The sequence below is a fragment of the Bos grunniens genome, chromosome 6 (genome assembly GCF_055505025.1).
Source record: "Bos grunniens cultivar Pamir isolate PY7600 chromosome 6, Bosgru_T2T1.0, whole genome shotgun sequence".
Classification (NCBI taxonomy): Eukaryota; Metazoa; Chordata; class Mammalia; order Artiodactyla; family Bovidae; genus Bos; species Bos grunniens.
The window spans coordinates 22,682,853-22,695,753 of record NC_141170.1 but is presented as its reverse complement, the minus strand read 5'-3'; the positions used below and the strand labels follow the sequence as shown (position 1 = coordinate 22,695,753).

Here is a 12,901-nt window from a genome sequence, read left to right as displayed (position 1 = left end):
GTTGTTGTTATTCATTCGCTAAGTCGTGACTGACTCTTTGGAACCCCATGGACTGCAGCACAGCAGGCTTCCCTGTCCTTCACTATCTCCCAGAGTTTGCTCAAACTCATGTCCATTGAGTCAGTGATGCCATCCAACCATCTCGTTCCTCTGTCGTTCCCTTCTCCTCCTGCCTTCAATCTTTCCCAGCATCAGAGTCTTTTCCAATGAGTCAGCTCTTGCATGAAGTGGCCAAAGTTTTGGAGATTCAGCTGCAGCATCAGTCCTTCCAATGAATATTCAGGGTTGATTTCCTTTAGAATTGACTGATTTGATCTCCTTGTAGTCCAAAGAACTCTCAAGAGTCTTCTCCAGCCCCACAGTTCAAAAGCCTCAATTCTTCAGTGCTCGGCCTTCTTTATGGTCCAATTCTCACATCTGTACATGACTACTGGAAAAACCATAACTTTGACTATATGGACCTTTTGGAGAAGGTATTATGGTCAATAAACATCAAGAAGTACCTTGAGTTACAAAAATAACTTACAGAAGAACATGAAGAGATCTAGAAATTTGTCTTTCCACATTTGGGGGATCACAGTTCAACATTCTCATGGTCATAAAAACCTTTACACTCATAAACAATGCCAAATTCAGAAGTTTTGGTGGCTATATAAACTCTGAATTATTATTTATTCAAAGTGGGATCTAAAGGCATCAACCTTTCACTCCACCAAGATATTAGCTGTCAGTCTGCTTGTTTGTATGTTTTATGCTGAATGGACTGCATTTTCCTAAAATTATACAAGGAGTGTAATCATTTTGTGATTTATCACCAACATTTCTGAAAGTCTCTTGGAAAGTTTGTTACTCTCTCCTTCATGAAATACATTTTTTAGTTATTTTCCAAAGTGCCCCATTCTCCTGGTAGGTTTGCTAGGTCAGTGGCCCCTTCTTCCTCATCTCTTTGGCTAACTTCTCTTGCACCTGACTTCTAAAGCTTGCAGTTCCTCAGAGCTCAGGTTTTGGCTCTTTTCTACTCTCTCTTTCTCTCTCAAACTCACTCCCTGTGTAATCTCATCTCTGCTTTAAAAAACCATCTGTATGCTGATGACTCTCCAATTGAAATCTCCAGCCTCAATCTCTCCCAGAGTGCCAGGCTCACACAGTCAACAGCCTCCTTGACATTGCTCCTTGGATGTCTAACAGGAATTTCAACCTTAGTATGTCCAAAACAACTCAACTCTTGTTCCTGAACCGGTTAAGCTTCCAGGCTTGCACAGTTTAATAAACAGCATGATGATATATTTAGTGATGTGAGCCAAAAATCTAGGAATAATTCTTGTGCCTCCTCTTTCCTTCATAATCCTCATCCTAACCCTCATCAATCTACCAGTAACTCCTTTTGCCCAAACTTTCAAAATAAATCCTTATTCCTACCACCCCTCTCTCTACTCTATACCTCAGTCCAAGCCACCCTCACTTTTCATTTCATTTACCCCTACAGCCTCTCAACAGGTCTACCTTTGTCTCATAAGAATGGATTTGACAGAGAAGTCAGAGTAAAATTTTTAAAACTTAAGTGCTGTCACTGAGCTGCTTAGAACTCTTGAGTAGCTTCTCCACCCACTAGAATGAACCTGGTCCCTTCTTCACTCTTCCATCACATCTCCACCCTCGGCCAGCCTCACTCTTTCTACTCCAGCCACAATGGCCGGGAATGCCTTCCCTTGAGTTCTTCACCAGTTGCATTCTCTTTCTCCTGAGAGCTGTCCTCCATGATGGTGCTGTTTAAAACCTCTTCCTGAGCTCCTCCATCATCTCCTCCTTAGTTTCTTTAAGCACACGTTACACACTCCTCAATGATGTTAAGTCCTTCTTGTGTTTACTGGATTCCCAAGGGGATTGTAAATAGTTGTCTCCTCCCAGTAGAATGTAAGCACCTTGAAGGAAGAAGCCACCCTGTTGGGTTTATTCACTGTGGTATCTCAGGCACCAGGCAATGTACCTGGCACATAGGAGTCACCCCATGTTTACTGATTGAATGAACACATACTATCCATTTTGCTGCAAGTCTTCTTTTGAAAAATGCTAATTTGTTCCAATTTGATGGATACAAAAAGGAACAACTTGAACAAAAGGTGAATTTGTGTTTGCCTATAGGTAATTCCAACCTGTCCATTCTAAAGGAGATCAGTCCTGGGTGTTCACTGCAAGGACTGATGCTAAAGCTGAAACTCCAATACTTTGGCCACCTCATGCGAAGAGTTGACTCATTGGAAAAGACTGTGATGCTGGGAGGGATTGGGGGCAGGAGGAGAAGGGGACGACAGAGGATGAGATGGCTGGATGGCATCACCGACTCGATGGACATGAGTTTGAGTGAACTCTGGGAGTTGGTGATGGACAAGGAGGCCTGGCGTGCTGCAATTCATGGGGTCGCAAAGAGTCGGACACGACTGAGTGACTGAACTGAACTGATAAGTAATTTCATCAGGGAGAAATATTCTGTATTTCAGATGAACCAAATTGCATCGATGTGCATAATATATATTGCACACTTCTCATGAAGTCAGCAAGCTACATCTGTCCACATCTGGGTTTACAACTTTCCACCTGATTCAGAGCACCACCTTCAAACATTTTATGGACGGAATTGTGTCTCCCGCACATACATATGTTGGAAGTTCTAGCCCCCAGTGTATTTAAAAATAGGTCCTTTAAGAAGATAATTAAGTTTAAACAGATGTATAAGAGTGCGGCCCTACTCTGATAGATCTCATATAAGACTGATGCCCTAATAAGAAGAGGAAAAGGCGGCAGAGAGCTCTCCCCACCCCTTACGGAAACATGCGCATGTGCACACAGAGAAAAAAGGACACAGCAGGCAATCCGCTGAAGCCAGAAGGAGAGCCTTTACCAGAAGCTGAGTGGGCTTGAACCTCAGTCTTGAACTATGAGGAAATAAATTTCTGTTTAAGTCATCCAGTCTGTAGGCTTTTGTGATGGCAGCCCCAGCCAACTAGGACAAACCACTTGAAAACTCAGAAGCCATATCTCTTCCAACAGCCACTCTATCACACAGTCCTGTGCTCTCCTTTCTCCTCTCAGCCTTTTTGGTATTTTTTCCTCTTCTTTTAAAAATTTTTATTTAATATTTATTTTTATTTCTTTGGCTCCACCACATCTTGGTCATGGCATATGGGATCTAGTTCCCTGATCAGGGATGGAACCCAGACCCCTTGCATTGGGAGCTCAGAATCAATCACTGGACCACCAGGGCAGTTCCTCTCAGCTCTCTTTTATGATATAAGTATTGTCTCACATTTTTTTCTATGGATCTGTCTCTGTTACTCACCCTGGAAGCTTAACTATAAGCAAACTTAAAACTTTTTTAAGGTAAAATGACATATTTATATATTTCTTAAACATTTAAGGTATATAAACTGTGCTGAGCCACCAGGGAAGCCCCAAGTATATCCATATATTTGTGCAAATATAAATACATATAACTATATGGAGATATACATACATATATATAACAAATATATACCAAAAAAATTATAGATGAAGCAAAAGATTGAAGCCTTAGGCATAAATTATAATGTATTTTCTACTATCCCAGGCAAGCTTCTGTCTTGTATTTTCTGATATTAACCCTTATTTTTAAACATTACCAATTATCTTTGGTACATTCCAATTATGGAGTTGGTGATGGACAGGGAGGCCTGGCGTGCTGCAATTCATGGGGTCACAAAGAGTCGGACTTGACTGAGCGACTGAACTGAACAGAACTGAACTGAATTATCTTTAATCTGATCATTTTTGAAATGCTTTGTCTCTTTGTGGTGATACTTGCATTGGAAAAAGACATGAGGATATGACTTAGATAACTTCACTCCAAAGTCTTTCACTGACAGTGCTTTACAGATTGAAATTTTAAATGCTATATCAATGGATTCAATAAGTTAAGAGTTTGAGTCATGCTTTATTTCATTTTGAAGGTCAAATACCCATTATTATTATTAAATAATATCAGCTTCAAATCACACAGTTCAGCCTCAAATAAAAATATAAAGTAGATTGACACATAAACTATCATTTTATTATAGTTAAGAAGCCATGTATTTTATTATCAGATGATATTTATTGAACATGTGTGTGTGTGTTAGTCGCTTAATCTTGTCTGCCTCTATGCAACCCCATAGACTTTAGCCCACCAGGCTTCTCTGTCCATGGGATTCTCTAGGCAAGAATATTGGAATGGATTGTCATGTCCTGCTCCAGGGGATCTTTGTGACCCATAGATTGAACCCGGGTCTCCTACATTGTAGGTGGACTCTTTACCATCTGAGCCACAAGAGCAGCCATCAAACATGTACTGTGTGCAAATCTATAAAAATGACTAAAGAAGACTTCTGTTAGTTGTTCCATTTGCTATGTACATTCTCTATTGGGGGACCCATTGGGTGTACTGCTTGTAACAGGAAAAGTGGCAACTGGCAGATGTAAGTCTGTGTCCTAATCTTAGCCCTGCCATGAATTAACTGGAAGGGCTTGGACCTTTAAATGGGGCTTAATTTGATGATTCATAAAGTTTCCCAGAAATGTGAGCTGGTGTATTAGTTCTGTAGAACAGTGGTCCCCAACCTTTTTGGCATAAGGTACTGGTTTAGTGGAAGACATTTTTTCCATGGATGGAGGCAGAGGATGGTTTCAGGGTGATTCAAGCTCATTACATTTATTATACACTTCATTTCTATTATTATTACATTGTGATATTAATGAAATAATTGTACAACTCACCATAATGCAGAATCAGTGGGAGCCCTGAGCTTGTTTTCCTGCAACCAGACAATCCCATCTGGGAGTGATGGGATACAGTGACACTTGAAGTGTGTTGCTTATGTCCAGTCTACTCCATAACCTCATTTTGGTTGCATCTCATGGTCCATGGTCCAGAGGGTTGGCGACCCCTGCTCTAGAGAAACAGAACCAGTAGGATCTATTTATTTACATAGGAATTGGCTCATGTGATTATGGAGGCTGAGAAGTCTCAGGATCTGTTATCTGCAATTTGGAGAAACAGGAAAGCCAATGGTACAATTCAATCTAAGTCCAAACATCTAAAATCAGGAGCACTGATGTCTGAGGGCAGGGAAGGATAGATGATCCGTTTCAAAGAGAGAGAGGGAATTTACCCTTCATCTCTTGCTACTCTATGGGCTCTTGGTGGATTGAATGATACCACTTACACCAGAGAAGGTGATCTTCTTTATTCAGTCAGCCCATTCAAACATTAATCTTGCCTGGAAACATGCTAACAAACACATTTTTAGAAATAATTTTTTAACCAGTCATCTGTGATCCCCGAGTTGACATGTAAAATTAACCATCACAGCTGGGTTTTCTCTGTTTCCCCTTCAGCCCAGTTTCCTAGTTGGCTGCATTTAAGGCTGAACCACTGTTCAGGTTGTAAATGATATTGTGGAGAACACTATTCTTCCACCAGAACTCCACAGACTTCTGTAAGCTTCCTTTAGGAAGGCTCTAGTGGGAGAAGAGGAGTAAGGCAAAGTCTTCTGTAAGAACACATAGAACATGTGTGCACTCAGGAATAATCTACTTAATAATAATTACACACTATGAGGGGAGAAGGGGAGAGAATGTGTATAAGACATGGTTAGTTTAATCAATACAGTTAATTGAATGAATGAAACAAATTGCCAATGATTTCCTTACTTTCTTTGCCTGTACAGGCCAGCTCTCCAAGGTCTTTTAACAACATTTCACTGTAGGGTAGAAGGAGTTGATGAATTATTTCAATTCATAGGTAACCAAAACTTTAAAATCTCCTACTAGATTTAAGGGGCTTCCCTGATAGCTCAGTTGGTAAAGAATCTGCCTGCAATTTAGGAGACCCTGGTTTGATTCCTGGGTTGGGAAGATCCCCTGGAGAAGGGATAGGCTACCTACTCCAGTATTCTTGGGCTTCCCTTGTGGCTCAGCTGGTAAAGAATCCACCTGCAATCCAGGAGACCTGGGTTCAATCCTTGGGTTGGGATCCCTTGAAGAAGAAAGGTTCTCCACACCAGTATTCTGGTCTGGAGAATTCCATGGACAGAGGAGCCTGTCCATGGGGTTGTCAAGAGTTGGACATGACTTAGTGACTTCACTAGATTTAAATCTTGTTTTCAGCTTGACTTTCTCAAAATAAATCACACTTCCTAATACAGCGTCTATCAATCTACTGATACAGAAACCCAATTCTCTTTTACGACTTATTTTTCTTTCTTATAGTGAATTATTTCCAAATTAAAAGAAAGAGGGAGAAAAATATGACTGTTTTAAATACAAATGTGACAAAAAACAAGACAAAGAGAAATATTTATAGTAAGATGTAGGAAGTTGCCTCTTAAATTGCTTCTAAGGCACTATCCAAATTTAAGCTTTTAAAATCACATAAAACTCACTAGTTGTAAACATGGTGATTGACCAGCTACTATATTACTTATAATTTTAGTCATTTTTTGAAAATCTCACTGAAATGGAAAACCATAGTAATAGCCCTCAAAGGAACTGACCTTAAGACATGCTTCAATATTTCGGTGATAAGCCACACATTCAAATAGTGAGGTATTCATTCAGAAAGCTTGTGATCTTTTCTCTGAGAGAGCTAAGATTCATTTCCCACATATCTTGAGTGGGAGAAATGAGAACACTATTGTTATCAACAACAACAAAATGAGTGGACGGCTGAATTCTACAAAAGATGGTCTGTTTTGTCTTCAAAATACAGTAGAGGGCAAAGGAAAGGGCGCTTTAGGAAAAATGACACATATTTTTAGCAGAAATTATGACCACTCATGTCATCCAATAAAAAATATGTCTCATCTACATAATAGCTTCATGCTTACTATTGTGCTAATTGAACTATGTACTTTTGATGCATTCTCTATTCATGTGAAAGTGTGGGTAACAAGTGATAAAAGTCAACAGTCACGGCAATTGGACACACTGAAAATCTTTCTTCTATGACTCTGAGTCAGTCTCCTCAGTGGATTACTAAACACATTCCAGAAATCTCATAAGTTACTACTGGTCTAAAAATGGATATAATTAAAGATGAGTAAACCTACCGCAGAGCTTGATGTAATCTTTTAGGGTAATTAACCCAAACTATTTACAATGGATTTTTATTCCACTTTTCTAAAGATTGCATATATGTTATTACAAGTTCATATATCTTTCCATTACAAAAGCAACTCCCCCTCCCACCCCCCACCGCCCCAACATAGTCCCACAAAGCGAAGAGATATCTGCATTGTAACAGTTTTAGAGCAGGTAAGTCCAGTAACCATGGTTGTAAGTTTGATCACAGCCAGACCAAGATCTGGGGATACTACATGAATTTCACCACATCAGAAATTTACCAGTATGTATCTCTAGGTTTGGGAGTAGTATGATTTGGATTGATAATTTCCAATGAGATATTGTTACAGGGAAGAGCTGACTCCATATTGGATCTGCTGCTTTCACTTTAACATTTCTTCCTGTTGCTTTTTTCACTAAAAGGATACTGTTTACACATAAAGACCTGCCTTGGGGAGCTCTGAAACCTCTGCCTAAAGGTTAAACCATTATGTCTTTGTTCAGGACCCTGTCCATCTGTGGATGGATACATGAAGGAAAAAATTAACACATTCTCTCCCCAAAGCTAGCCATTCAAGGAGATATTTGTAAGATAAATGGCCGTTTAAAAATTTTACCTCCTCACCTCCCCCCACTCTCTGTTCTATAAAAGAACCTGGCATCCAGACCCTGATAAGATGATTATTTTGAGATATTAGTCTGCCATCTTCTCAGTTAGCTGAATTAATTGACCTATCATGCAGTGAGCAAAGGGAGCTTGGACTCAGAAAAAAATATGCTTGTCTCAACTAAGTTGTTTTTATTGCTATGCCACAAAGTTGCTTTACATGGTGGGGGAAAGGTGACTCTTTACTAAAATTCTCTCTTTTTTTTTTAAACATCTGATTATGGCCAACCTAGATAGCATATTGAAAAGCAGAGGCATTACTTTGCCAACAAAGGTCCGTCTAGTCAAGGCTATGGTTTTTCCAGTAGTCATGTATGGATGTGACAGTTGGACTGTAAAGAAAGATGAGCACTGAAGAATTGATGCTTTTGAACTGTGTTGTTTGAGAAGACTCTTGAGAGTCCCTTGGACTGCAAGGAGATCAAACCAGTCCATTCTAAAGGAGATTAGCCCTGGGTGTTCTTTGGAAGGAATGATGCCAAAGCTGAAACTCCAGTACTTTGACCACCTCATGTGAAGAGTTGACTCATTGGAAAAGACTCTGATGCTGGGAGGAATTGGGGGCAGGAGGAAAAGGGGATGACAGAGGATGAGATGGCTGGATGGCATCACTGACTCAATGGATGTGAGTCTGAGTGAACTCCAGGAGTTGGTGATGGACAGGGAGGCCTGGTGTGCTGCGATTCATGGGGTCGCAAAGAGTCAGACACGATTGAGCAACTGAACTGAACTGAACTGAAGTGTTATTAAATTCTAGAAAATAAGGATCCTTTTCTTGCTGTCTGGTAGTTTTCTCTTAACTCAAACTCTTAACTTTCCATAGTAAGGCTTTCCATTCTATGTGGATTCACTAAAACACCTATGAAATAAGGCCATTTCTGGATAATTAGCTCTGTCTTTTCTTTCATAATTGACCATTACTTCTTATAGTCCAGCTACAGTGCTCAGGGCTTTCACCCTATCTCTTTAGCCCTAATAATCACCGTATGGAGTGTGTAATTTCCCCCTTTTCGGGTTGATGAAACTGAGGCTGGGGGATTAAATCTTCCAGGATCACAAGGCAAAGTTGAGAGTCAAATCAGGTTTGTTTTTTGCCCCTGTCTTCCCCAAGTTTTAGCTTAAACAGTGTGTTCATCCTTGAAATTCTGTTATATATTACATCATTCAAAACCTAAATGCTTCCCTCTATTGAGAGTTATAGGAGGTGGGTTGGGGTGTCTAGGGTTTAGAAAAGAAGAGCAAATAGTCAGATGTAAATTTGACTTCCTGACTCTGCACGTTAGAAGTTTGTGAGTCCATGTGCTGGTATATAGAAGAGATGTAACAAAATGAGAAGTAACAAAAATGAGTAATTGGATAAGGATTACAAATATTGAATGACATCGTGTTGGAGAAGACTCTTAAGAGTCCCTTGGACTGCAAGGAGATCCAACCAGTCCATTCTGAAGGAGATCAGCCCTGGGATTTCTTTGGAAGGACTGATGCTGAAGCTGAAACACCAGTACTTTGGCCACCTCATGCAAAGAGTTGACTCATTGGAAAAGACTCTGATGCTGGGAGGAATTGGGGGCAGGAGGAGAAGGGGACGACTGAGGATGAGATGGCTGGATGGCATCACTGACTCAATGGATGTGAATCTGGGTGAACTCCGGGAGTTGGTAATGGACAGGGAGGCCTGGTGTGCTGCGATTCATGGGGTCACAAAGAGTCGGACACAACTGAGCGACTGAACTGAACTGAACTGATATCACCTTGTATATCTGGAGATGCCCACTGATCTTTTAGGGTATCGAATCCTTTTTTTAACTTGTCCATTCTGATTTTTGGTGAATGACACACCATTTTACTTTCTGTAGTTACATCTAGATATCAGGGATTAATGCCATCTTTAATTTTTTAAGTTTTACATCAAAGAACCAAAAACAAATGGTAGGAATCAATTATCATAAAACTCAGGACATGCATCCTGTTGTTGTGATACCTTTGTCTCATTAAAGTGTGACCTGACTGTAGCTGAGGAGTTGTTGAGAATATTTCCCTTTTTCTTAGCTGTCAAAATTCAGTTGATACATCACAGATCCCTAAAGCTATGTAGGGAACTCTTCCCTTAATTCCATTCGCTTCATTTCTAAGCATCTGTAATAGTCACGGCTGGGTTCAGTGAGAGTTCTGCTTGCCATGAGTGTGAGATCATGCCCTAAGTAATTATAGTGAGCGTGCAATGAAAATATGTGGTAAGTATAATGTCAGGAAATCATGCAAATTTTATTATCATCAGTGAAGTGGTGGCTGGTGGAGAACTTGTCAGTATTCGCAGCTTGAGGCTTCTAATTACCCTGATTTACTTGTAGCTCCATTCATAACCTTGCTGCTGTGTTGCTCCTGACAGTACTTTTGCATTTTGCAGGAAAGAGATAATACCACGTAAATAATTTAAAAACAATAAATCATTTAGAGTGGCTTTAAACCAAAACCTAATGCAGTAGCTGGCTGAGGACTTGCTACACTTGACAGGTAGCTGGCATGCAGAATTCATCTATGCATCATAAGTATTTACTTTAAAAATTCCCCAATCCAAATCAGGCAGGTTGAAGAAAAAATAAGACCTAATCCTCCTCCGTCCTGAAGAGTCCATTTTACCTTCTTGAGGCAAAATGGGAAAGAGAGAAATTAAGTTCTGTATAGGATAGTAGTTCTACTTAAAACACAGATTTGCTGAGTTATGCTTGCTAAATGACTAATTAAGGCTGAGTCTACCAGCAGAGCTGGCTGAGTGTTGGAAGAGTTACACAGACACGCCTGTGGCAGCACCCCACCCCTCCCTACCCCCCATTTCACCCCTCCTTCTCCTCCCCGGCCCCCACTATAGGGAAAGACTGGAAAGACTGGGAGCAGGAGGAGAGAGCTAGCTGATACCTAACCAACTCCCAGCTACTTGCAGGGGAAGTGGACGCTCTTTCTCTTTGGTTATTTCTATTCACACAAGACAAAGCAGATAATGAAAAGCAGAAACCCATCGAGAAAAGCTTCAACTCAAAGAAAAAAGGTAGGACTCCTTCCATTATGCCGGAGGGAGTGCTGTGTCTGCCAGCTGCCTTTGGACAATTGAGTTCCTACTGGGTGCCAAGCAGGTCATTATCTCTTTTAATCCTCTCAACAATTTTCTGAGGTAGGTATGATTATCCCCTTTTATAGATAAGGAAAAAACCTGAGTTAGATTAAGTAATTCCCTGAGATCACCAGCTAGGGAAGTGACTTTCGGAATTAAGTCTGAATCTGTCTGACTCAGGCGGCGTTTTCCCTCCATCCCTTTCTTTGTACTCTCCATCCCTCTCTACAAGCCCGATTTCTTGCTTCAGTTCAGTTCAGTTGCTCAGTCATGTCCGACTCTTTGGGACCCCATGAATCACAGCACGCCAGGCCTCCCTGTCCATCACCAACTCCCGGAGTTCACTTAAACTCATGTCCATCGAATCGGTGATGCCATCCAGCCATCTAATCCTCTGTCGTCCCCTTCTCCTCCTGCCCCCAATCCCTCCCAGCATCAGAGTCTTTTCAAATGAGTCAACTGTTCGCATGAGGTGGCCAAAGTACTGGAGTTTCAGCTTTTGCATCATTCCTTCCAAAGAACACCCAGGACTGATCTCCTTTAGAATGGACTGGTTTGATCTCCTTGCAGTCCAAGGGACTCTCAAGAGTCTTCTCGAACACCACAGTTCAAAAGCATTGATTCTTTGGCACTCAGCTTTCTTCACAGTCCAACTCTTACATCCATATGTGACTACTGGAAAAACTACAGCCTTGACTAGACGGACCTTTGTTGGCAAAGTAATGTCTCTGCTTTTGAATATGCTATCTAGGTTGGTCATAACTTTCCTTCCAAGGAGTAAGCGTCTTTTAATTTCATGGCTGCAATCACCATCTGCTCTGATTTTGGAGCCCAGAAAAATAAAGTCTGACATTGTTTCCACTGTTTCTCCATCTATTTCCCATGAAGTGATGGGACCAGATGCCATGATCTTCGTTTTCGGAATGTTGAGAGCTTTCAGCCAACTTTTTCACTCTCCACTTTCACTTTCATCAATAGGCTTTTTAGTTCCTCTTCATTTTCTGCCATAAGGGTGGTGTCATCTGCATATCTGAGGTTATTGATATTTCTCCCGGAAATCTTGATTCCAGCTTGTGCTTCTTCCAGCCCAGCATTTCTCATGATCTACTCTGCATAGAAGTTAAGTAAGTAGGGTGACAATATACAGCCTTGATGTATTCCTTTTCCTATTTGGAACCAGTCTGTTGTTTCATGTTCAGTTCTAACTGTTGCTTCCTGACCTGCATACAGGTTTCTCAAGAGGCAGGTCAGGAGGTCTGGTATTCCCATCTCTTTCAGAATTTTCCACAGTTTATTGTGATCCACACAGTCAAAGGCTTTGGCATAGTCAATAAAGCAGAAATAGATGTTTTTCTGGAAGTCTCTTGCTTTTTCCATGATCTAGCAGATGTTGGCAATTTGATCTCTGGTTCATCTACCTTTTCTAAAACCAGCTTGAACATCTGGAATTTCATGGTTCACGTATTGCTGAAGCCTGGCTTGGAGAATTTTGAGCATTACTTTACTAGTGTGTGAGATGAGTGCAATTGTGCAGTAGTTTTAGCATTCTTTGGCTTTGCCTTTCTTTGGGATTGGAATGAAAACTGACCTTTTCCAGTCCTGTGGCCACTGCTGAGCTTTCCAAATTTGCTGGCATAGGCTGCATGGGCGCAGGAGGGCTGAGAGGACCTACTCCACGTTCAAGGTCTGGAGGGGCGGTGGTGAGGAGATACTCCTCGTCCAAGGTAAGGAGCAGCGGCTGTGCTGTGCTGGGGCAGACGTGAACAGATACCCCCAGGTAAGAGAAACCCAAGTAAGATGGTAGGTGTTGTGAGAGGACATCAGAGGGCAGACACACTGAAACCGTAATCACAGAAAACAAGTCAATCTAATCACGAGGATCACAACCTTGTCTAACTCAATGAAACTAAGCCATGCCATGTGGGGTCACCAAGTCAGGCTTTCTCTACAACATTGTACTTCCAACAAACTTGTGGCTGCCAAGGGGGAGTGGA

At 41.1% G+C, this 12,901-nt stretch overlaps 1 long non-coding RNA gene across 3 annotated transcripts in view; it reads right to left on the bottom strand.

Annotated features, from left to right (window-relative positions):
• LOC147370398 (uncharacterized) overlaps window positions 1-12,901 on the bottom strand; it is a 33,990-nt gene that overhangs the window by 5,371 nt on the left and 15,718 nt on the right. For 2 of the 3 annotated variants that reach the window (XR_015166130.1, XR_015166131.1), the window contains exon 3: window positions 4,786-4,960. The exons of the other annotated variant lie outside the window; for it this stretch is intronic. This is a non-coding gene — a long non-coding RNA (uncharacterized LOC147370398). The remainder of the gene's footprint in view (window positions 1-4,785; window positions 4,961-12,901) is intronic. 3 annotated transcript variants of the gene reach the window in all.